The sequence below is a fragment of the Chrysochloris asiatica genome, unplaced genomic scaffold (assembly GCF_000296735.1).
Source record: "Chrysochloris asiatica unplaced genomic scaffold, ChrAsi1.0 scaffold00025, whole genome shotgun sequence".
In the NCBI taxonomy this organism is placed as follows: Eukaryota; Metazoa; Chordata; class Mammalia; order Afrosoricida; family Chrysochloridae; genus Chrysochloris; species Chrysochloris asiatica.
In genome coordinates this window covers 6,660,799-6,682,375 of record NW_006408543.1, presented here as the reverse complement: position 1 = coordinate 6,682,375, position 21,577 = coordinate 6,660,799, and the positions used below count along the sequence as shown (strand labels likewise).

Sequence of the window (21,577 nt, the reverse complement as noted above, 5' to 3'; positions counted from 1 at the left end):
AGGGGAAGTGTTTGGATTTAATAGAAGGAGTCAGTTGCAGTCATTAGTATATGCTGAAATCACAGGGCAATCTTGTAAAGTTAAATTCAATTTACTTTTCTACTGAAATTGTGCTTGCTGTGTTATTTAACTAGTCTGGGTTTTCTTGGCATGGGTTAAAGAGACAATAAAGATAAAAGAATACCTGTAAGTAAATAGTAGGGTTGAACAGTGAAATCTGTCTTTTCCCCCTCCTTCAATTATATCCCAGTGTTCAGTTTGTGTTGGTTTTATAACCGGAGCTGTCCAATGGGGGCACGGTGGGTTAGACCACCCTTGCTGTGGTGGCTTGATGCAATTAATACAGTCTGTCTGGAGGGCAGCCTTATTTCTGGAAGTTTTCTGTTAATGATATGGTCTGTGCTTTGCACATTTCATACCAGAGCTAGGAGCGAACTGCAGTCGTATTCTGGACTGGGCTTGATTAGCACTGAAGGGCAACAAGAGCCAGGTGGTAATGCTGTGCGCCCAAACCGAGCAGCCCACAAGCCTGCCGGTGCCCTTGGTTCTGGGCTGGGGGTGGGGGCAGTAGAACCTCTGAGGAGACTTTGGAGGGAGGGGTGAGTATGGGGATGAAGAAGTGAATGTGAATGGGTATGCACAAGTGTCTCTGTAATCAACCCACACAGCCTGTGCCCACGCTACCCTGGGTCGTGTGTGTGTATCTGCGTGTGCATGTGTGTATGCAAGTGTGAGTATGTGTGAACGAGTGAGTAGGGTTGGAGTATGTGTGCTGTGTGTGTGTGTTTGAGAATGAGTGTGTCAGTGCATGTTTATATGTAAGTATATGCATGTGTGCATTTAACAGCATATGCATGTTAAATGTATATAACTGTAAAGGTCAGTGTGTGAGTGCGTGTTTGTATGTAAGTGTATGTACAAGTGATTGTGTCAATGTGTGAGTGAATGTTTACATGTAAGTGTATGCATGTGTGCATTTATGTATGTAACTGAGTGTGTCAATGTGTGAGTGCATGTTTATATGTAACCGTGTATGTGTGTATGTAACAGTGTATGTATGTGTGTATGTAACTGAGTGCCAATGTGTGAGTGCATGCTTATATGTAAATGTATGTATGTGTTCATGTAACAGTGCATGCATGTGTGTGACTGTATGTATGTGCATGTGTGTTTGAGTGTGAGTGTGCCAGTGTGAATGCAGTTTATAAGTAAGTGTATGTATGTGTGCTTTTAACAGTGAGTGTGTGTCAGTGTGTGAGTGCATGCTTTTATGTAAGTATGTGTGTGTACATATTTAACTGTGTGTGTGTGTGCATGTCAATGTGTGAGCATTTTGCAGTGTATGCATGTAACAGTGCATGTATGTGTATGTAATTGTGTGCGAGTGTGAATGTCAGTGTGAGCACATGTTTATATGTAAGTGTATGTATGTGTGTGTGTATCAGTGTATGTATATGCATGCATGTTTGAGCGTGCCAGTATGTGAGCGCATGTTTATATGTAAAGGCGTATGTGTGTAACAGCATATGTATGTGCACGTGTGTATTTGAGTGTGCCAGTGTGTGAGTCCATCTTATATGTAAGAATGTATGCATGTAGCTATATGTAACAGTAGGTGTGTCATTGTGTGAGAGCATGTGTGTTTGTAAGTGTGTATTTGTAAGTGTACAAGGGGGCTTCAAAAAGTTAATGGAATACAGGGATTGAAAGATAATGGATGTTTTCCATGAACTTTTGAAGTCCCCATGTGTCTATGAATGAATGTGTGTGGGTGTGTGTAGATATATAAGTGTATATATTCATGCATGAGTGTGTGTGTATGAAAAAAGTGTGAGCATATGTGTATAAATGTATGTAAGTAAGCATGTGTGTGTATATATGAGGGGGGCTTCAAAAATTTTGTGAAAAATTCAGTAGAAAGATAATGGAATTTTCCCCATAAACGTTTTGAGTCTCCCTCATATGTGACTAAGAATGTATGTGAATATATGTGTGTGTCTGTGCATGTGTGTGTTGTTGTGTTGTTAAGTGCTGTTGGGTCAGTTCCGACTCATAGTGACCTTGTATAGGGTTTCCTGGTGTGGCACTGCGGGTTAATGCGCTGGACTGCAAAGTCTATTTGAACCGCAAGATCGCGGTTCAAGCTTACCAGCTGCTCCTCGGAAACCCTATACAGAGTCGCTATGGGTCAAAACCAACTCAATGGCACTTCACAGCGACAACAATAGGGTTTCCGTGATCTTGAACCACAGACCTTGTGATTCAAGCCAACCTTGTGGTCCAGCCCATTATATAAGAATGTGTATACATGTATGTAAGGAGCTCTGGTAGCGTAGTGGTTACAAATCGGGCTGCTAACCCCAAGGTCGGCAGTTCGAAACTACCAGCTGTTCCGTGGGGGGGAAAGATGAGGCTTTCTGCTCCCATAAAGATTTACAGCCTCGGAAACCCTGTGCAGGGTCACTATGAGTTGGAACCGACTCCATGGTACTTAACAACAACAACAACAACATACATGTATGTGTGTGCTTATGTGTCTATATGGAAGATTATAAGCATGTGTTTCTGTGTGTGAATGTGTATGAATGTATGTGAGTGTGTATATATATGACTGTGAGTATGTGTATGAGTGCAATTGTGTGTCTGTGCATGAGTGTGTATAATGTGCATATAGGTGAGAGTGTGGCTACATGCATATGTATGCATGTATATATGTAAGAGCGTAATTTATATGCGCTATGTGTCAAGGTGCATATATGTTAAGTGTATGTATAAAGTATATGAGTGTGAACATATGTTAAGTGTATGCGTGTGTATGTGTGTGTCTTCATGCATGCATGTGACTGTATATACATGCACACATATGAATACTTGTATGGGTGTTCATATATGTAAGTGTTCTTGTCTGTGCCTGTGCATGTATGTATGCATGTGTGTTTCTGTGTAAGTGTTCATGAGTTTGCGCATATATAAGTATGCATGTGTGTGTGACTATGTAGCTAGGTGAATATGTGTGTGCATATATAGGTAAATGTTCATGAGTGTATGTGTGTGTGTGTGCCTAACTGCATGTGTATGTAAGAGTGTAGTGAGTTAATGTATGTGAATGTGTATGTATATATGTAAAGGTGTGTGTTACAGGTAAGCATGAGTGTGTGTATGTATGGGAGTGTCTCTGCACGTGTGTGTATATGTATATACACGTGTGTGTATATGTAAGTGCCTGAGTGTGTGCACACATACGAGTGTGTATATATGTGAGACTCAGTATGTGTGTGTGTCTGTGCATGTGTGTGTATATATGTAAGAGTGAGTGTGCATATGAATGTGTATGCACACGTGTGAATGTGTATATATATAAGAATATCCGTGAGTATGTGTGTGTCTATGCACGTGTGTGTGAACATTTATATATGTAAGAGTGTCCGTATGTGTACTACATATGACTGTATGCCTGTGTACATGTGTGTGAATGTGTCTGAGTGTGCATATATGAGTGTGTGTCTGCATTTGTGTTTGTATATATGTAAGTGTGTGTGTCAGTAAATGTGTATATAGCTAAGTGTCCATAAATATGTGTATGTAAGTGCATGTCTGTGTACATGTGTGTATATGTAAGAGAGCCCTGAGAGTTTATATATGAGTGAATGTGTGTGTGAATTGTATCTATGAAGTGAGTTCATGAATGCATGTATATGTATATGAGTGAATGTGTGTGTGTGCACATGTGAGTCTGTATAAGAATGCGTGTATATATGAGTGTGTGTGCCTGCAAGTTTGCATGTGTGTCAATGTGCATATATGTAAGAGTATGTGTACATGTGAGTGTCTTTCAGTGTGCGTGTATGTGTGGACATTAGAGAACATGTCCTGGAACCCCTTTGCAAAGTGTCACTGCTGTTGCTGCTTTTCTGGATGAACCCGTGCCATGGCTAGGGGACACTGTAGGAACAGGGTTTGAGGGATGCTGTTAAAGTTTCCAGTCGTCTGTATGCTTTGTTTGGTCTCCGTCAGCCAGGGGGCTGGTGGTCCAGCATTTGCCTTCAGGCTTTGAGTCCTGCATGTGGCCCGCAGCTTCTCCTTGCGATCCCGCTCTGCTGCAGAGCCTGCCCTCTGCCATGGTCATCTTCTCAAACCGCCTGCAGCTGGCCCCCTAGGGTGGTGGAGCTGGCTTTGGGGGACTCCAGAAAGGCCCCGTCTGGTGTGGCAGGAAGGTCGGGTTTCCTCTAGCACCCTAGGGTCCCAGGGTCTCAGAAGGACTGCCTTGCTATCCAGTGGAGGCAGGGCTCATTCCAGCACCCTCCTGGAGTGGAGACCCTGCAACCCGCCGAATCCCATTTCCCTCTCCGAGCCGGCCCTTCAGATGCTCCGAAGGCAGAGCTAAATCAAAGAATCCTGTTCAAATATGTACAAGATGTTGCTGTTTTTCTGCTCTGACAGGAGAGGCATTTGGAAGTGCAGTTTCTTTCTTTCTTTCTCCCTTTTTTTATAGCTGTCTTAAAAAGGAGTTTGGCTGTTTAGCACAGCTGGCGCTCATTACATTAGGCACTCGCAATAAAATAGCATGTGTAATTAATTTTTAATGCAGCGCTAGATGCAACGCTTTAAAGCAGTTAGGAGATGTGAAGAGCCAGTGCCGGCCACCGATAGCAGAGACCTCGAAGCCAGTGCCCAGAGCCCGTATCTTTAAGGAGATCTGAAAGTGGCCGAGGATGCCTCATGCCCCTGCGGGAGGACCAAATGGACCAGAAATAGGGTTGACCCACAGGCTTGAGTTAATCTGGAACCATTGAGGTTCGGGGTGGGGGAGAGGAGGGAGTTTGCCAAGAGATCACCTGATCCAACCACTTCATTACATAGATGGGGAAACCAAGGCACAGAGTGAGAAAGAGCTGACTTGAACCCGGGTCCCTCAGGCTCCGCTCAGGAGACATGCTGCCACCCCTGGAGTTCCTATTGGAAACTCAGAGAGGGAAATTCATCATCTATCTGAAGCTGCTTAAAAATTGATTTCTGCATTAGCACTGGGGCTTAGCGTGAAATATGCAATTAGAGCTGGCAGTAGGCTGAGTTTTGACTTGGGAACCTCAGTTTTGCCATCTATAGTCCCGGCGGTCTTCCACCCATGTTAGGATGGACAATGTGGAGCTGTGTTTTGATTGCTGGCTGCCCCATCTCTCCTCTGACTCTGGGCATGGATTTGTGTTTGAGGGTACATACATATCAATGTGGACAAGGAGCTCTGGTAGCGTAGTGGTTACAAATTGGGCTGCGAACCTCAGGGACAGCAGTTCGAAACTACCAGCTGTTCCGTGGGAGAAAGATGAGGCTTTGTGCTCCCGTAAAGATTTACAGCCTCGGAAACCCTGTAAAGGGCCGCTATGAGTCGGAATCGACTTCACGGCACATAACCACCACCGCCACCATCAGTGTGGACACGTGTCATGGAAGAGCCATGGGCATTCTGGGAAACTCAGGAGAACACCCTTGCTTCCCTGTTCTCAGCGGTGCATGGGCGCGGTCCTCTTGGGCTTCCTGGGTGTGAATTGGGACCCCTGGCTAGCCCCATGCTTCTCCTCAACAAGGAGAAAGTGGAACTGTTGGTTAGCAGGGTGATATGCCCATGGTTGCCTTGTGCTCTGAATGAGACTTGGCTGCCAGCCCTTCGAAAACGTTCAGGACTTTTTTAGCTTTATTCTGGAAGGGTTTCGGAGTGTGCGTAATAGGGGAGGAAGCCCACTGTCGTCCTTGTTTTCTGAGGGGCCTGCTCCTAGCTCAGGCAGCCTTCCTCTTGCTTGAGGACATTAGGGATCAGAGAGGCTAACGGACTCACTCAGAACATCACTCAGAGTCTCTAACACCGGACCTGTGACTCCCTGCTTCACTCTCCATCGCCCTGAAGTGGCCGCTTGGATGTGGGCAGGGAGAATGGAGCTTCTTGGGGGAGAATTAGGCCAAATTCAGATGTCCCAGGTCTTGATTTACTAATCAAGCTTGTACCTGCGCCTGGCTGCTTACGGGGTATGGGGACATGCCGTTGGCTTGGAGGAGCTTCCGGTATTTGGTGGGCACCTATGTGGGAGGTACTGGTGTGGTGCTGTAGGGTAAGCACTGGCCTACTAACCTAAAGGTCTGCAGTTCAATCCCACCAGCCGCTCCTGGGAAATCCTATCAGGGTCTCTATGAGTCAGAACTGACTCAATGGCACTTAACAACAACGTGGGTGGCCAAAGCCTGGGCATGCTTTCACTTTCAAATATGCAACCCTCTGGTTCCTTTCTAGACTTAAAACACAAATGGGCTAAGCCCAGGGCAGTGGGGGTTCCCCGAGATCTCTTAGGCCTGGACTGATGGGGAAGGTAAAGCCAGGGTGGGGATGGGCGTTGCCCAGGATACCCTGAGTCAGGGCTGGGTGTGAACGTGGGTTCCCAGGAGAGGGTCTCTTGGGGAGGGGGTACCACCCACTCGATGGTGAGTCACCAGCAGCCTTGGTTGACCCAAGGATGTAAGTGGTTAGTGCCTTGGGGGGACACAGGGAACTGACCTTCAGACCCGTAATTCTGACATTGAAGAAGTGGATTGGGGTATGGAGAAGGTTTTCTTATCAGATCCCCTTCAAGTTGGGTTTCTGGGGTCTGACTGGGCATGGGAGGGTTTCTGGGGTTTGACTGGGCACCTGGGAGATGACTGAGGGCGCTTCAGTCTCTGCCTGTGATCCTCTCTCCCCGATCAGGATGCCGGCACTCGGGTCTGATGCTGGAGGTGTTTTATATTTTTGCTTTCTTGATTGAAGGGAGGGACAAACCACTGGGCTGGCTAAGGACGGAGGGGCTGTGTGTGTGTTTCACAATCAAATCCAAATAGTCGAAATCATGAACTAGAGTTTATTCAAACATAATCATGGCTGGCCAATGAGGTCAGGAAAGTTGCATGGGAAGCCCTGGGTGGTGGAGGGTCCCTCAGTGTGTGTGTGCCTCTCAGGGGACTGGGACCTCGTCCGACATGCCACTGCCCCCTGTGGACATCACTGAAGAGTAGCCAGGAGCTGCCAGGGTGTGTGTGAGCATGGTGTGTGGTCACTTGGGGGAGGAAGAAGCAATCTTTAGGATTTCTTTTTCCATTGGATCCTCCTTACAACCTACCTGCTATGTCAAGGAGCCCTGGTGGCGCAATGAGTTAACTGTCGGCCAACGAACTGAAAGCTTGTCAGTTCAAACCTACCAGCTGCTCCGCATGAGGACGATGAGGCCGAGGCGGCTCCTGGAAAGAAGTATAGCCTCACAACCCCTATGGGGCAGTTCTACTGAGTCCTATCGGGTCTCTGTGAGTTAGAATGGATTCAGCGGCCGTGGGTTTGGTGTGGTTTTATTTTTATTTTTTTGCTGTGTGGCATCAGATTCCTAGACTCTTTGCATTTCAGCTTCTAACTTCTCTGTTAGGAAGGTGTTCTTAGCTTCAGTCAGCCCCGGACTCACAGTGACCCTGTGCACAACGGAAAGGCATGCTACCCTGGCCCTGTGCCATCCCCACGATGGGTTGTGAATTGGATCATTACGACGTGTATGGTTGCCATTGGCTAATTTTTGGAAACAAGATTGCCAGACCTTTCTTCCTAGTCTCTCTTAGTCTGACACACCACTGAAACCTGTTCAGCATCATGGCAACACGTGAGCCGTCGTGGACACACAGACGATGGCTGCACTTGAAGTGAAGTGGCTGGGGATTGAACCTGAGTCTGTTACGTGGAAGGGGAGAGTTTTACCACTGAGACACCCTGCTGCCCTTAGGCAGATAGCCTCTCTGTAGCCCACGGGAGAGGTGACATGGTTTGCTGGCGATTGCACAGCTTCCAGGTGGCGTAGGTGGGCATTGAACCCATGTCTCCCTGAGTGTGGACCCGCCCCCTTGGCCTTTGTCTCCTTCTGCCTCCTGGTTCCCAGGCTGTCTCTCCCCTCTGTGTCCTTCACCTGGTGCTGTAGGTGGGTGAAGCCGAGGGGTTTGAGCAGGCCATGAATCCTGGTACTGCCACCTGGCTGGTCACGGCCGGAGGTAATAAGAACACCAGAATTTCATGATTTCAGCAGCAGGGGTCGGAGGGCAAGGGGTTTCTCAAAGGGGGTTAATGCAGAGATAGAGCCAATATCTGCAGACCCAGCACAGTTGGGATCTTTTCATAAAACTGGACATTTAAAATTATTGCCCTTGTTAATTAAAGTGGTTCAGGGAGTCTTTCTGACTTGAGCACCTCACTGTGAAGTTCCTTGGACTTTATTAACAAACGTCTCATTTTATTCTTGATTTAATAGTAAAAGGTTCTGTTTGTTGAGGCCCCGCTGTGTGCCACTGGCTTCACTATTTCTTCCAATGGTGAGAAGATCTGGTCGGTGGGTGGATTTTATGGCTTCAGGGAACCGGGTCTCAGGCACACAGGGCACAGTTAGCCTACATTATGTGGTTAATATACCCAAGAGACTAGATTTGAACTCGGCTCTGAACAACACTTGGGCCTTTGCTTCCAGTCCACTGGACTTGAGGGTCTGTAACTCTGGTGGTCTTGTAAATGCATTCTTGTGACCACCCAGTCCTCAGGACTGTCCCTGAGTGTGAGAGTTTTGGGGAGAAAGTCCCACAAATAAAATACCTGCTGTCATTTTTGCTATGTCCCCAGGGAATTGAGTGAGATTGAGTAGAAGGAACTCTGTAGTCTTCAGACTCAGAATACCTGGGAGCAAGTTAGTTCTGCTGTGTGACCTCGGGCACACTGTGTGCCTCTCTGAACCTCTTAGTCCCCATCTCGTGGGATTCATCCTACTGACTTTGCTGGGCTGGGAGAGGGCAATGGTGGGGGCGGGGGAGTCCTAGGCCTGAGCAGCCTTGGAATCTGTGTCTGTAGAATGGGAATCATCTAAATGTGATGACACAATGCTTAAGCGCTCAGCAGCTGGTTTAAACCCACCAGCTGTTCTGCGGAAGAAAGATCTGGCAATCTGCTTCCTGTCACGATTGTGGTTGAATTGCCATCAGCGGCACAGTTCAATTTTGAATCATGGGGTCCTTAGGACTGTTGTTGAAAAGGCTGTTTGGGGTTGTGATTTCTCTGTGTTGTGATGGTTTCCTGGAGCTGCCATAGCAAGTGATCACAAACGGGTTGGCTTACAACAGCAGAAATGAACCCACTCCTGGTTTCAGAGGCCCAAAATCTGAAATGGAGCTGTTGGCGGGGCCGTGTCCCCTCCGAAGGCTGTACCAGGAACGTCCTCTTACCTCTTCCGTAGCTCCTCTGGTAGCAGCCAGCTTACCTTGGCTTGTAGCCACATGGTTTTGCTCACTCTGTCTCTGAGGCTATGGGACCTTTTCCTCTTCTGTCTGTTCTGAGGACTTCCCAGACAACACAGATCATTTCTAGATCCAGCTTAATGACATCTGTAAAGCTCCTTTTTGAAACTAAAGTCACACCCGTAGGTTCCCAGGATGGAGATGGAGATGGAGATATCTGTGTTTGAACGTAGGGCAGTAGTGCTACTTTGGTTTTCTGAGAACTTCCATGGTCTGGGACAGATTCCAGTTCCCCACCCCCCAAAGTGTGTGCTGGATGGAACCTGGAGCTCCATCTCTCTCAGGGTCATGTGCATCCCACTCCAACCTTTAAAGTTTATGGGAGACTGTGTGGTCTCACCTGGTTCCCCGACCCCTGTCCCCATGCCAAGTCAGAACACAGTTATTAACAGCAGGGAGAGGCGGTTTTAAAAAGTTCATGATGGTTATAGCAAGGAGAAATGAACAGAGTTAAAGAACCCCAAACCACTGCTCTCAAGTTGATTCCCTCTTACAGTGACCCTATAGGACAAGAGTCCTGTTGTGGGACCATAGGATAAGCACTCGACCATAAAGTCACTTTGCCCTGCAAGGTCGGTGGTTCAACCTCACCTGCCACTCCTTTGAAGTCTTATATGGGGTCACTATGAGTTAGAATCGACTTGACCACACTTAACAGCAACAGTAGTACAAAGTAAGTTAAGAATTACCTCATAGACTTTCCATTGTTGTTGTTGTTGTTGTTATGTGCTGTCGAGTCGGTTCCGACCCATAGTGACCCTGTACAGGGTTTCCAAGGGTGTAAATCCTTACAGGAGTAGAAAGCCTCATCTTTCTCCTGCGGAGCGGCTGGTAGTTTCAAACCGCTGACCTTAAGGTTCGCAGCCCGATTCGTAACCACTACGCTACCAGACTTTCCATAGGATCTAAAAATAGTTGGACACATAATTCATTTAAAAAAAAAAGAAAAGAAAATAGAATTATTTTTGTAAACCTGTCCTGAGAAGCCAGGAGTATTTTCAGTCTGCATCTTTCAGTCCATCTTACATCTTTTCAGGAAGAATAGAGCAGGGTCAGCTGAACTGTGCATGGTGTCACCGAATCAGGGGCTGCTGGGAAGGGCCCAGTCCTTAGTTCATCAGGCCAAGTGTGTGTGTACTTGTGAATGTTGGGTGTGTGTGTGCTTGTGTGAGGGGGATGTGTAGATGGTGAGTGTGTGCGTGTGTGTGAGGGGGATGTGTAGGTGTGTGTGTGTGTGAGGGGGATGTGTAGATGGTGTGTGTGTGTGTGTGTGTGTGTGTGTGTGAGGAGGATGTGTAGGTGGGGTGTGTGAGGGGGATGTGTAGGTGGGGTGTTTGTGTGTGTTTGTGTGAGGGGGATATGTAGGTGTGTGTGTGTGAAGGGGATGTGTAGGTGGGGTGTGTGTGTGTGTGTGAGGGGGATGTGTAGTTGGGGTGTGTGTGTGTGTGTGTGAGAGGGGGATGTGTAGGTGGTGTGTGTGTGTGTGAGGGGGATGTGTAGGTGGTGTGTGTGTGTGTGTGAGGGGGATGTGTAGGTGAGCAGCCTCCCCCTCAGTCTGCATGGTATTGATGGCTTAGGATGGCCTGGCCCCATCTTGCCAGTAGCTGGCAGCTTCTGGGAGGACTGGAGCCTGGCGTGGCTTGGTGGCCAGGAGGGGGACAGGGGTCCTCTGGGGTGAGGCTGAGCAGACCTGCTGTCCAGCATGGCCCTGGTCTGAGTGGACCTGAAGGAAGATGCAGGATGTGCCAGACGCACCCATGGCTGTGCCATCTGGGGCCGGGCATTTCCTGATGGAGTTCTTTCCTGGTTTTCCCTGTTGCCTCTGCCTGGGTGCATGGGCCTGGTACCAACCCCAGAGTGACAACCCCTGTGTGTGTATATGTGTTTCCATGAGTGTGTGGTGTGTGTATACTTGTCTGTGTGTGTCTGTGTACTTATGTGTACCAGGGGCTTCAAAAAGGTCATGGGCAAATTCCATCATCTTTTGATTCCATTTCTCTATGAACTTTTTGAAGCCCTTCATGTGCATGTACTGCGCTGTGTGTATGTGTTTACGTGCATGATGTATGCAGGTATATATGAGCACACGGGTGTGTGCGTGTATGTCTGTGTACTCATGCATTCTGTGTGTGTGCAGGTACACTCAATCACACCTGCATGACTGTGTGTGTAGGGTCGGCACAGAACACACCCCTCCTGCCAGTTACCTGACTTTGGGCATTTATGGTGGAGGTGCATTTGATGGTTTTCCTCTCAGATCTTCCTTTGAAATTTTTCCTGGGCCGCTGTGTGGGCTGGTGGTGTTTTAGCAATGATTTCCTGCTGTGACTTGTGGGACAACTCTCTCTGAGGTTGAACTCGTCTTCTCAGTACTTTCTGGGGGGAGGCAGAGTCCCCTACCCTACCCTGACCTCAGAGTGACCTTCTGGTGTGGATCCACCTTGAGTTCGTGTGTGTGCAGGAGGCGGCTGGTTTAGGTTCACATCCTGGCTCTGACATTAACAAGCTCTTTGACCGTGGGCTGGTGACCTAGTCTCTACAGCCTTTGTTTCCTCATCTGTAGAGTGGAATGACTTACTGGGACTGTTACAATTTAGTACCTCACAGTCACTTTATACTGGCTTCAGCAGTGGAGGGTGGTGAATAGTTGCAGGTGCTATTGTTAAGGTAAGGAGCTCTGGTAGCGTAGTGGTTACGAATTGGGCTGCGAACCTTAAGGTCAGCGGTTTGAAACTACCAGCCGCTCCGCGGGAGAAAGACGAGGCTTTCTACTCCCGTAAAGATTTACACCCTCGGAAACCCTGTACAGGGTCGCTATGGGTCGGAACCGACTCGACGGCACTTAACAACAATTGTTAGGTAGTGTTTTCATGGCGGTTATCATTAGCTGTTTTCTGAGTGGGCGGAACCCAGTGTCCATATAACTCAATATCCCCTGACTCCGCCTCCGGGAATCCCCGCCTTCATCCTCTCTCACCTTGTCCCAGCTTCACTTTGTGTACACTTTGAGCTCTCAGCGGAACCCAGTGTCCATATAACTCAATATCCCCTGACTCCGCCTCCGGGAATCCCCGCCTTCATCCTCTCTCACATTGTCCCGGCTTCACTTTGTGTACACTTTGAGCTCTCAGGTAGCTCCTCCCCTCCGATGGTCGTAATCAACACTGTATGTTTCAGAACCACTGCATCAGAAGGCCAGTGCAAAGGGACGGTTTTCATTTGTTGTTCTCTCTCCCTCAATATACATCTCTTTAAGGAGGGATTGGCTGAAAGCAAACAGCTAATAACCTCTGGATTTATGGAGCCTATGCCAGCTGGCTTAATCAGCATTTATACCTGGAATCGGTGATCTGTCCCTTTAAGCCCAAACTCCCAACTTTCCTTGGTATTTTACAGTGCCTGGTTTCATTTATCCTGGAGCCAGACTTACTATGTGAGAGTCGTCCGCATGCTGGAATTAGTCTTAAGCTTGCTTCTGTGGTGTTGCCAAATTCCATGTTTGTGTTTTATTTAGAATTCTTTTCACGGCCAGCCGATTCTGTTCCGGCACATAGGCGCTGTTGCGCCCCATGGAGAAAATAAGCAAGCTTGCGTTTTCTTTGGCAGAGGCCACGGCCACAATAGACTGTGGTCTCCGAAACATTTTTTAAAAGCTATTTTAACCCATAACAGATGCATAAAGTCGGCACAGGCATGCCCGTTTTTTTTAGTTTTAATTAAAAAATAATTACAGTCTAATGGGATGTTAGTGACACATTTGGATGAACGGTGGGTGACATTATCTGCAACTTATAAATGACTGTCTCTCCCTCAGCTGGAGCAGGGGTGGGGACGAGTTTTTCAGGGGGAATAGGGATATCTGTTCTTAATTGCAGGGTATGGGGGTTGGGGAGTGGCGGGTGCCCCCCTGGGCACTGTGGTAGGGGAGATCTGATGGATGTCTTAGTGAATGATCTGCAGCACTCAGAAGAGGCACGTCCAGGTGGCTGGGCTGTGGTGCTGGACCTTTGTGGAATGTTGGTGTCGTCGGGGGATACTCCATGGCATATTCTCACGTGCGTCATGAGAGAGCCTCAGAGCAGACAGCTCCCAGCCAGCACCTTGGCCCCATGACTCTTCCCTTTAGAAACCACTCATCCGCTGGAAGCAAATGGACCAGTGATTTGCTGTGGGCCCCACGTGAACCCCAGTTTGCAGCTGGGAGCCGAAGAGGCAGAAAGCAAAGGCCTGCCAGGGTGTGGTTACTTTGCAAGAAGGCTGCACCCTAGGCATTTGTCTTGGGTCATGTTTTTGTCTATGAGTTGCCCCTGATGGAAGTACTGGGAGGAGGTGGGCTGTGGGGACAGTCAGGGCACTGAACATGGTCAGGCTGTGTTGAGAGGGGACAGCGGGAGGCACTGAGGTCCCTGGAGGTCTGTGAAGTCTTGTCATGGAGGTGGGAACCCTGTTTGCTCTGATGAGGCAGCTGGGAAGTGGCTGCCGGCTGTGCTGAGCTCTGGGCCTTGGGGAGAAGGAAGAGTCGGTGCAGGTACTCAGTCATTCTCCTGGAGGAGGGACGCTGGAAGGTTGGGATGACAATGACTCTGGGAGCTGTCTCATCCGGACGCACCAGAGTCAGTCCCCTCCTCAGCTTTGCACATATTCGTGGGGGGAATGCCTTGAGACGTCCAGCACAACACTGCCAGTGGGTGCAACGTGCAATGCCCAGGCCATGCTATGTTAGTCCCCCACTTCACCCATAACCCTAAGGTGCACCCTCTGAGGGATATGGGACTGACTGAGGGGGCGCACCTCCGTTGTTACTTTCAGGTGATAGTACTTATTGCCATTCAGACAATCCTTCCCGGAGTCCAGATTCCTCAGATGTGAAAATTAAGTTCCTTTATTAAAACCCTGAGTCATCCCAGCCCAGATGAGAGGCGTTTTGGCGTTCCTCGAATTTTTGGAAGGGAAACACAACCTTCATGTTAATCCTTACAATTATACCTTATTGCTGAATAATCCGCCAAGCGTTTTGAGTTGGTCCCTGGGCTCTGTTCTCTGATTACAGCTGGAGCCTTGCACCAGCACCTCAGTGGTAAGCTGTAGCCCCCTCCCCCTTTCAGGTCTGCCCACCTCTGTCCCAGGTGCCCCTCCAGTCGGGCAGCTTGTGTTCAGTGGTTGTGATGAATGCTGTTCAGTTACAAAGGTCCCAGTCTGTCTGCGACTATGCACTTCAGCAGATGGAGAGGGGGTGCCTTGCTCTTCCCCTGCCCATGGTCCCCTTCACCTTGTGGCTTCGTACTCAGGTGAGAGCAGAGGCATGATTGTATGGGTCCCTGAAAGCCTGGGGTGACCAAGACTGAAACTGAGGCTCAAGGCCTTGTGGGCTGGGGTGCAGACCCAGATACCTCCTGTCTCAGAAGGTGTCGTCGGGCAGGATGGGAGGGTGGAGACTGAGGCGTTTTCGAGGCTCAGGGGCCCCAAGAGGGACACAGAGCTGCTGACTCAAGCTTCAGGTTCAGGTCCCAGGCTCCACAGACCCCTTGACTCTTCTGTCTGTTCCCAGAAGTCCCTATGCTCCCCAAAGTTGACCACTATTGGACTCACTGTGTTAGTGACCACCTGACCTGGGCCAGTGCACTGGCCATGAGCCCTGTTAAGCCACAGTGAAGCATGAAGCCAAAGCAACAAAGCTCAGAAGCATGACCCTCTGGGGGCAGAATATGTGGTCAGCCGGCTGCCCTTGGGATGGGCAACCTGCTTTTCCACTGTAGGTTTGTGCATTTAAAAGCCGGGCTCAGTCTCACCAGAGTTCTGTCTGGCTTCAGTGTACCACTGAGTTTGGGAAATGAGTTTTCTTGGGTCCATATTGCTTTGGTATCTCCTGTCCCGGAAGGGTTGCTCCACTGCCTGGAAAGGAGGAGGATGTGTAGGAAGGGTCGGGAGGAGTGGAAGTGGCAAGGAGGGATGATGGGAAGACTTTGGTTTTCGAATGGGATCCACAGTGTGGTTTCTGGTTCGGAATCGACACCTCTTTGACTTGGGGGGTGTACAGGGGAGTGGATGCGGGCAGCGGTTCAAGTGTATTTCCTTGTATCAAATTGAAGTTTCCTCGTTTTATGAGTAAGAGTAGAGCCCACATAGGCGATGAGACGCACAGGCTGGAGAAGTGGAGTTTGTTTACTCATTAAATTTCTCATAAAATAAATCAGGGCTTAGAATGAGGGAACCTCGTTGGGTTATCCACAGGGCAGGGGAGAGTGTGGTGGAAAGTTCTAGAGGGAAATGGACTCATTTTTGTGAAGGGCAGGTAGAGCCCTGGAGGGCCAAGATGACACACTCCAGGAGGAGAATGTGTGTGTATTCACGAGGTACCCACACTGCGATCATGTATGTTCATATGAACTCATATGTGCACACATGTATGAGGATGTGCACGGGTGTCCATGTTTATCTGTGTGTGCCTCTGTCTGCATGTCTACTTGTGTACACAGCATATTCATCTGTTTGGATGTTCGCAGGTACTGGTGTTTTCATGCATGCACATTTGAGTGTGCATGTGGGGTGGACGGCACTTGGTGGCCAGGTGGTCTGTGGAGGTTTGTAAAGGGAGAGGGGCATTGAAGGCAAACAGGAATGGGAGGCAGGAGCAAGAACGACACCAGGTGATCAATTCTGCCCTTGTTGTTGTTATATGCTGTAGAGTCGGTTCTGACCCATAGCGACCCTGCATAGGGTTTCCGAGGTTGTAAATCTTTACGAGAGCCGAAAGCCTCATCTTTCTCCCGTGGAACAGCTGGTAGTTTAGAACTGCTGACCTTAAGGTTCGCAGCCCGATTCGTAACTACTACGCTACCAGAGCTCCTAATTCTGCCCTTGGCAATGCCCAAATCCAGTCTCTGGCACCTGTCCGGTCTCCTGGCTGAGTTTCTGCAGTCAGAAACCCTGGCCTCCCCTTCTGCTCTCCCTAACGATGACCTTTCCTGCTGTCTCCCAGTTTCAGCTTCCTCACTTGCCCACAGGAGGAAATTGCATGTACCTGGGCACAGGTGTGCACCGACCTTGCCCAGTGCTGACAGGAACGTGACTGTGACTTTACTGTCATGATAGTTGTCACTGTGTGGGGACGGGGAGAGTGTGAGGGACTGAGTGTGGGGGTGCTGCAGACCCTGGGCAGCACTCCTCAGTGGGTTCCTCTATGTCCTAACTGCCACTGACGAGTAGGGGTGGGAGAAGGCTTTGGGATTTAGAATCTGATCCAAAGTGTGATTTCTGAGTTTAGAACCAATCCAGTTACAGACAATCCTGGTTCTGGAGTGTTGCTCCAATGGGACTTGGGGTTATGCCTGGCTTTGCTCAGCAATGTCTCCCTCCTCAGATGACCTCTACAGGTGGTTAGTGGGTGTCTAAACCGTGGACCCAAACCTTGGGCCATGGGTTCTTGGGTTCCTTTGGGAAGCTGATCCAGACCAGAACATAAGGGGTTGGTATGAAGGAGGTGGCTAGCTGAGAGATCTAGTCTCTGTTATTCCCTCCCTGGAGGAAACCTTCTCAGTAAATAGTTCTGTAGTCAAGATGGACGGGGAACCACACACACACACACACACACACACACACACACACACACGGCTTCTCCTTTCTTGCCAGCCGAGAAAGCCCAGGATCTGAAAGCTAGGCAGTGTTTCCTTCTCCTCTCTGCTGGTTCCAGCCTTTCATTTGGAAAGAGCATCTCTCCCAGCCTTTCTGCTTCCCCCAACCCTTGTTCCATCCGTTTTGGTTTGTTTCCTTTGATGGAAGAGCATGCTGTGGCCCAGGAGGTGCGTTGGGACCAGGCATGTTTTGAGCACGTATGCCCCCATTGTTCCCTCTGCATCCGTGGCAGACATCACTGGTAGATCACAGCATCCTTTCCTCTGGGCTCTGGAGGCAGCCATTACTAATCAATCATGCTGACTCCATTTCTGTGCTGGCATGAGGGGACAATGTGAGGGAAACCAGCGTTCTCTGCCTTCTAGGAGAATCTCTGGGGGCTCTTGGGTCTTCTTTGGACTTTGGATCTCTGAGAGGAACTAGCAGGAGGCCTAGATATAAATGTTGTGATTGTAAAATCAATCATCGCTGTGGTATGGGCTCATGCAAGCAAGGCCCCCTAGTTCACCACCTCTGGGAGATGACCCTGAATGTGGTGTGCAGATGGAGAGGCACAGGAAAGAGATGTATAGACTAGCAAGGGACAGAAAGGATGGCTGACCAGCCCCAATTTCCCAGCCTTCTAGCTCCAGAATCTCCCCTTTGGGGTCCGGGCCCAGTCTGCCCAGCCAGGTCTTAACTGGAGGCTGAAGCTCTCCCCGCGCCAGGCCTGAGCCCCTGAGGGACAGGACCCACCTGATCTTTGCTGAGAGACTGTGAACCTGGCTGCAGACGGTGGCTCCTCCCTCTCCTGGCTGTCCCTGGTGTCACCCAGAGCTGGGCTGGGTCCCGCACTGACCTCGCCTGGTGACTTCTGGTGGCTTTTCCATCACATAGCTTACAGTCTCCATGGGTTTCCACCCCAGGGCCATGGCCTGCACTCTGCTGCCCGAGAATTCCCTGATGATGTCAGTGGAGACTGTGTGTTTTGATCAACAAGCAGTGGGGTTTTGGGGTCCAGTAGGGTGTGAGCTCATCTCCATGGCAACTCACAGCTGTGTGAGTGTGTGTGTGTGTGTGTGTGTGTGTGTGTGTGTGTGGTGGTGGTGCAGGGGAGTCACTCCCATGTTACAGATGAGGATATCGAGGATCAGAGAGGTCAAGTCCTTTACAGAAAGCTGCCCAGCAGACGGAAGCCTGCCCTACTTTCCCCTTGCTTTGGACACCTCCCTGCAATGCTCAGTACTGTGCCCCCTCTCCTCTCTTCCTCCTTTTGGCTGCTCCTGGGCCCCCGCATCCCTGCTGTCCATCTTTCTCCCTCCTGACCAGAGCTTTGCTGCGGGCAGGGCTCCACTTGTTTCCCTCTCTCCGTGTATCCGAAGGGGCCTGGGATTGTGCTGGGAGAGTAGACACTCCCTCAAGGGTCCTTCTCTTTGGTGCCCTGGGCCACATAGACAGTCTCAAACAAGGACCCCTCCAGGTAGAATGGACACGTGCTGCCTCCCAGGCGAACGTTAGGAACCAGAAGGAACCCTGGAGATCTCCCTTTCCTTGTGGGACATGCCCCCCCTCTTGGTCTTGCTTCGGGCTCAGGTTAGAGTCTGCGTGCACTGAGTGAGATGTAATGAGTTCACCCTGAGATCGGCAGAGTGTGCGAGGGACTGGGGACTGGACCTTCCATGAGGCTGCTGCATCTGAGTTGACTCCATCTTGTGTCCAGTGTACAGCTCAGGATAAAGAGGATCAGGGGTCCCTAGTACCCACAGAGGAACATGATACCACATGTGGAGGTCTTCAACCCTTGGGAGTCTTCCCTATTGTCTTAGTTCCCTTACTGTTGCTGTGAAGTGCTGCCGAGTCAGTTCTGACCCGTAGCGACCCTGTATTGGGTTTCTGAGGTGTGGCTGGTGAGCTTGAACCACCGACCTTTTGGTTCAAACTGCCTTTGCAGTCCAGCGCATGAACCTGCAGCGCCAACCAGAAGTGTTGGTTCCCTGGAGATGCTGTAACAGAAATAATGCTGGGAGGTGGCTTGAAATAGTGATCACTGGATTTCTCCTTTGTGATCAAGAGTGGCTAGGATTCTGAATTGCGGTCCCCAAGTCTGGGGACATCTCGCTCTCTCTCGGTTGGCTCTGGGGGAAGGCTCTGCCTCAGCTTCTGGGGCAGGTCCCTGTCTCCATGTCAGTGAAAACCCCAGCAGTCTTCCGTTCTTTCTCCACCTCCACCTGGCGTCTCTGTCCCCTATTTGCGTTTTCTTGTCTCTGTGCCCCATTGGCTCTTTGTATATCTCAGAAGTGATTACATTTAAGACACATCCTGATGCAGAGGGTTGCTAACCACAAGGTTGGTGGTTCAGACCCACCAGGTGTTCCACAGGAGAATATGTACTCCCGCAAAGGTGTGTAGTCCCTGAAACCCTACGGAGAAGTCCTCCTCGGTCCTGTAGGCTTGTTTTGAGTTGGAGTTCACTGATAGGGCCCGGGGTTTGGGTTTGGGGTTTACACTGATATTTCCTCCTTATCATCACTCAGAAACCCCTTTTCCCACACAGCATTGCAGCCACAAGGATGGGCTGAGGATTCCAGCATACACTTGTCTCCCATGATTGCCTCCCCACCCAGACTGCCCACTACAGTTTCCTTCTGGAAAGCCCCTGCTGGGTGCTGGGCACATGTCACCTGTGTCCCCCAATAGCCCTGTGATGTTAGCAGAGGGGGCTAGACCCGCTCGGCCACTCAGCTGGTCAGTGGCTCCTTTTAGGATTCCGCCCTGTTGCCTAGGGCTGTGGGGATGGACAGGACCCTGGCTTGGAGGAACAGACAGATGGCGTCTGCCTTTGGACTGTACAATTTCAGCAGAGTCCCCGGTAGCTCCAGTGTACTCTTCGGGGTACAGACCATGCTCTGCCCTCCTCGAGTGTTTCCCCAGAGCTTGAGGGCCTCAGGGTGGGCTATAATGCCCGACTCTGGTCCCGGAGCCCACTGTAGGCCCTGACACTGATGGTTGGCAGGGGTGAGTGAGAGGCTTCTGAGTGCTTCATGGTCACCAGAAACAAGGGCACTGGGCATGCTGGCATCTCCCAGCTTCCTCTGGAGATCCAGTAGGAAGGCGTGGGCGAGGCAGGATGCAGGGGATACTAAGCTGGGTGATCTTTGTCTCTCCTCGGGTCCTCTCTCCCTTTCTCTGTCAATGACACATAACTCCTCCCATAATAAACACAAATGGAAATCTGCTTTTAGTAATTCAGTAACACAGGCATTAAAACCAGGGTGGAAGAATGGGCGCTGTATCAGTGAAGGGATGGGAAGGTTGGCCTAGAAACCTGTGATGCAGTGGAACCCAGGATGGAGCTGTGAGCTTCCCGGTAGCCTAGGAGAGAAGGGAAATGTGCTGAGCGCTGATTAGATTGTAAGTGTACTGGTTCAGTGAAGGGATAGATTTTATCAGCCTCAACTAGAAAGACTTCATCCCAGAGTTCTTCAGACAAGACGGATATTTATCTAAAAGAAAGGGCCAAAAGGGGAGCCCTGGTAGTGTAGTGGGTTAGGCATTAGGCAGCTAACCACAAGATGGCTGGTTTGAACCCACCAGCCATTTCTTGAAAACCCCATACTTACAGGGTCACTATGAGTCGAGTATATATATAATTTGTTGTTACTGAGTGCCGTTGAGTCGATTCCAACCCATAACAACCCTGTATAGGGTTTTCAAGGAGCAGCTGGTGAGTTTGAACCGCCGACCTTGCAGTTCAAACGGCTTTGCAATCTGGTGCATTAACCCACAGCGCCACACCAGGACTGTATATATATATATGTGTGTGTGTGTGTGTGTGTGTGTGTGTGCTGTTGTTGTTAAGTTGTTAAGTGCTGTTGAGTCAATTCTGACGTGGTGTGACACTGTGGGTTAATGTGCTGCATTGTATTCGGTCTGAACCGTAAGGTTGGAAGTTCAAGCTCACCAGCTGCTCCTCTGTATAGGGTCAGAACTAGCTTGGCGACATTCAGCAACAACAAATTGCCATCCAGTTGATTCTGACTCTTAGTGATCCTGTATAGGTTTTCCGAAGCTGTATATCTTCTATAGTAGCAGACAGCCTCATCTTTCTCCTGCAAAGTGTCTGGTGGGTTTGAACCGTCGACCTTGCAGTTAGCAGTCTAGTGATTATCCGATAGCACCACCAGGGTTCCATATATATGTTTGTGGTGTATGTATATACATATATATATATGTTGTTGTTGTTATTAGATGCCATTGAATCGGTACCAACTCATAGAAGACCCTATGCACAGCAGAATGAAACACTGCCTGGTCCTGGGCCAACCTCATATCGTTGCCATGTTTGAGTTCATTGATGCTGCCACTTTGCCAATCCATCTCGCTGGGGGTCTTCCTCTTTTTCTCTGACCCTCCACCTTACCAAACATGATACCTTTCTCCAGTGATTGGTCCCTCCTGACAATATGTCTGAAATATGATAGATAAAGTTTGGCCATCCTGGCCTCCAAGGAGCACTCTGGCTGCACTTCCTCCAACACAGATCTGTTGGTTCTTTTGGCAGCCCATGGCACTTTCAATATACTCCACCAACATCGTAACTCAAAAGCATCAATATTTCTATGGTCTTCTT

General features: G+C 49.4%; 1 protein-coding gene across 1 annotated transcript in view; it reads left to right on the top strand.

Moving 5' to 3' along the window:
- BCL11B (B-cell CLL/lymphoma 11B (zinc finger protein)) overlaps positions 1-21,577 on the top strand; it is a 111,476-nt gene that overhangs the window by 46,188 nt on the left and 43,711 nt on the right. The window lies entirely within an intron of this gene.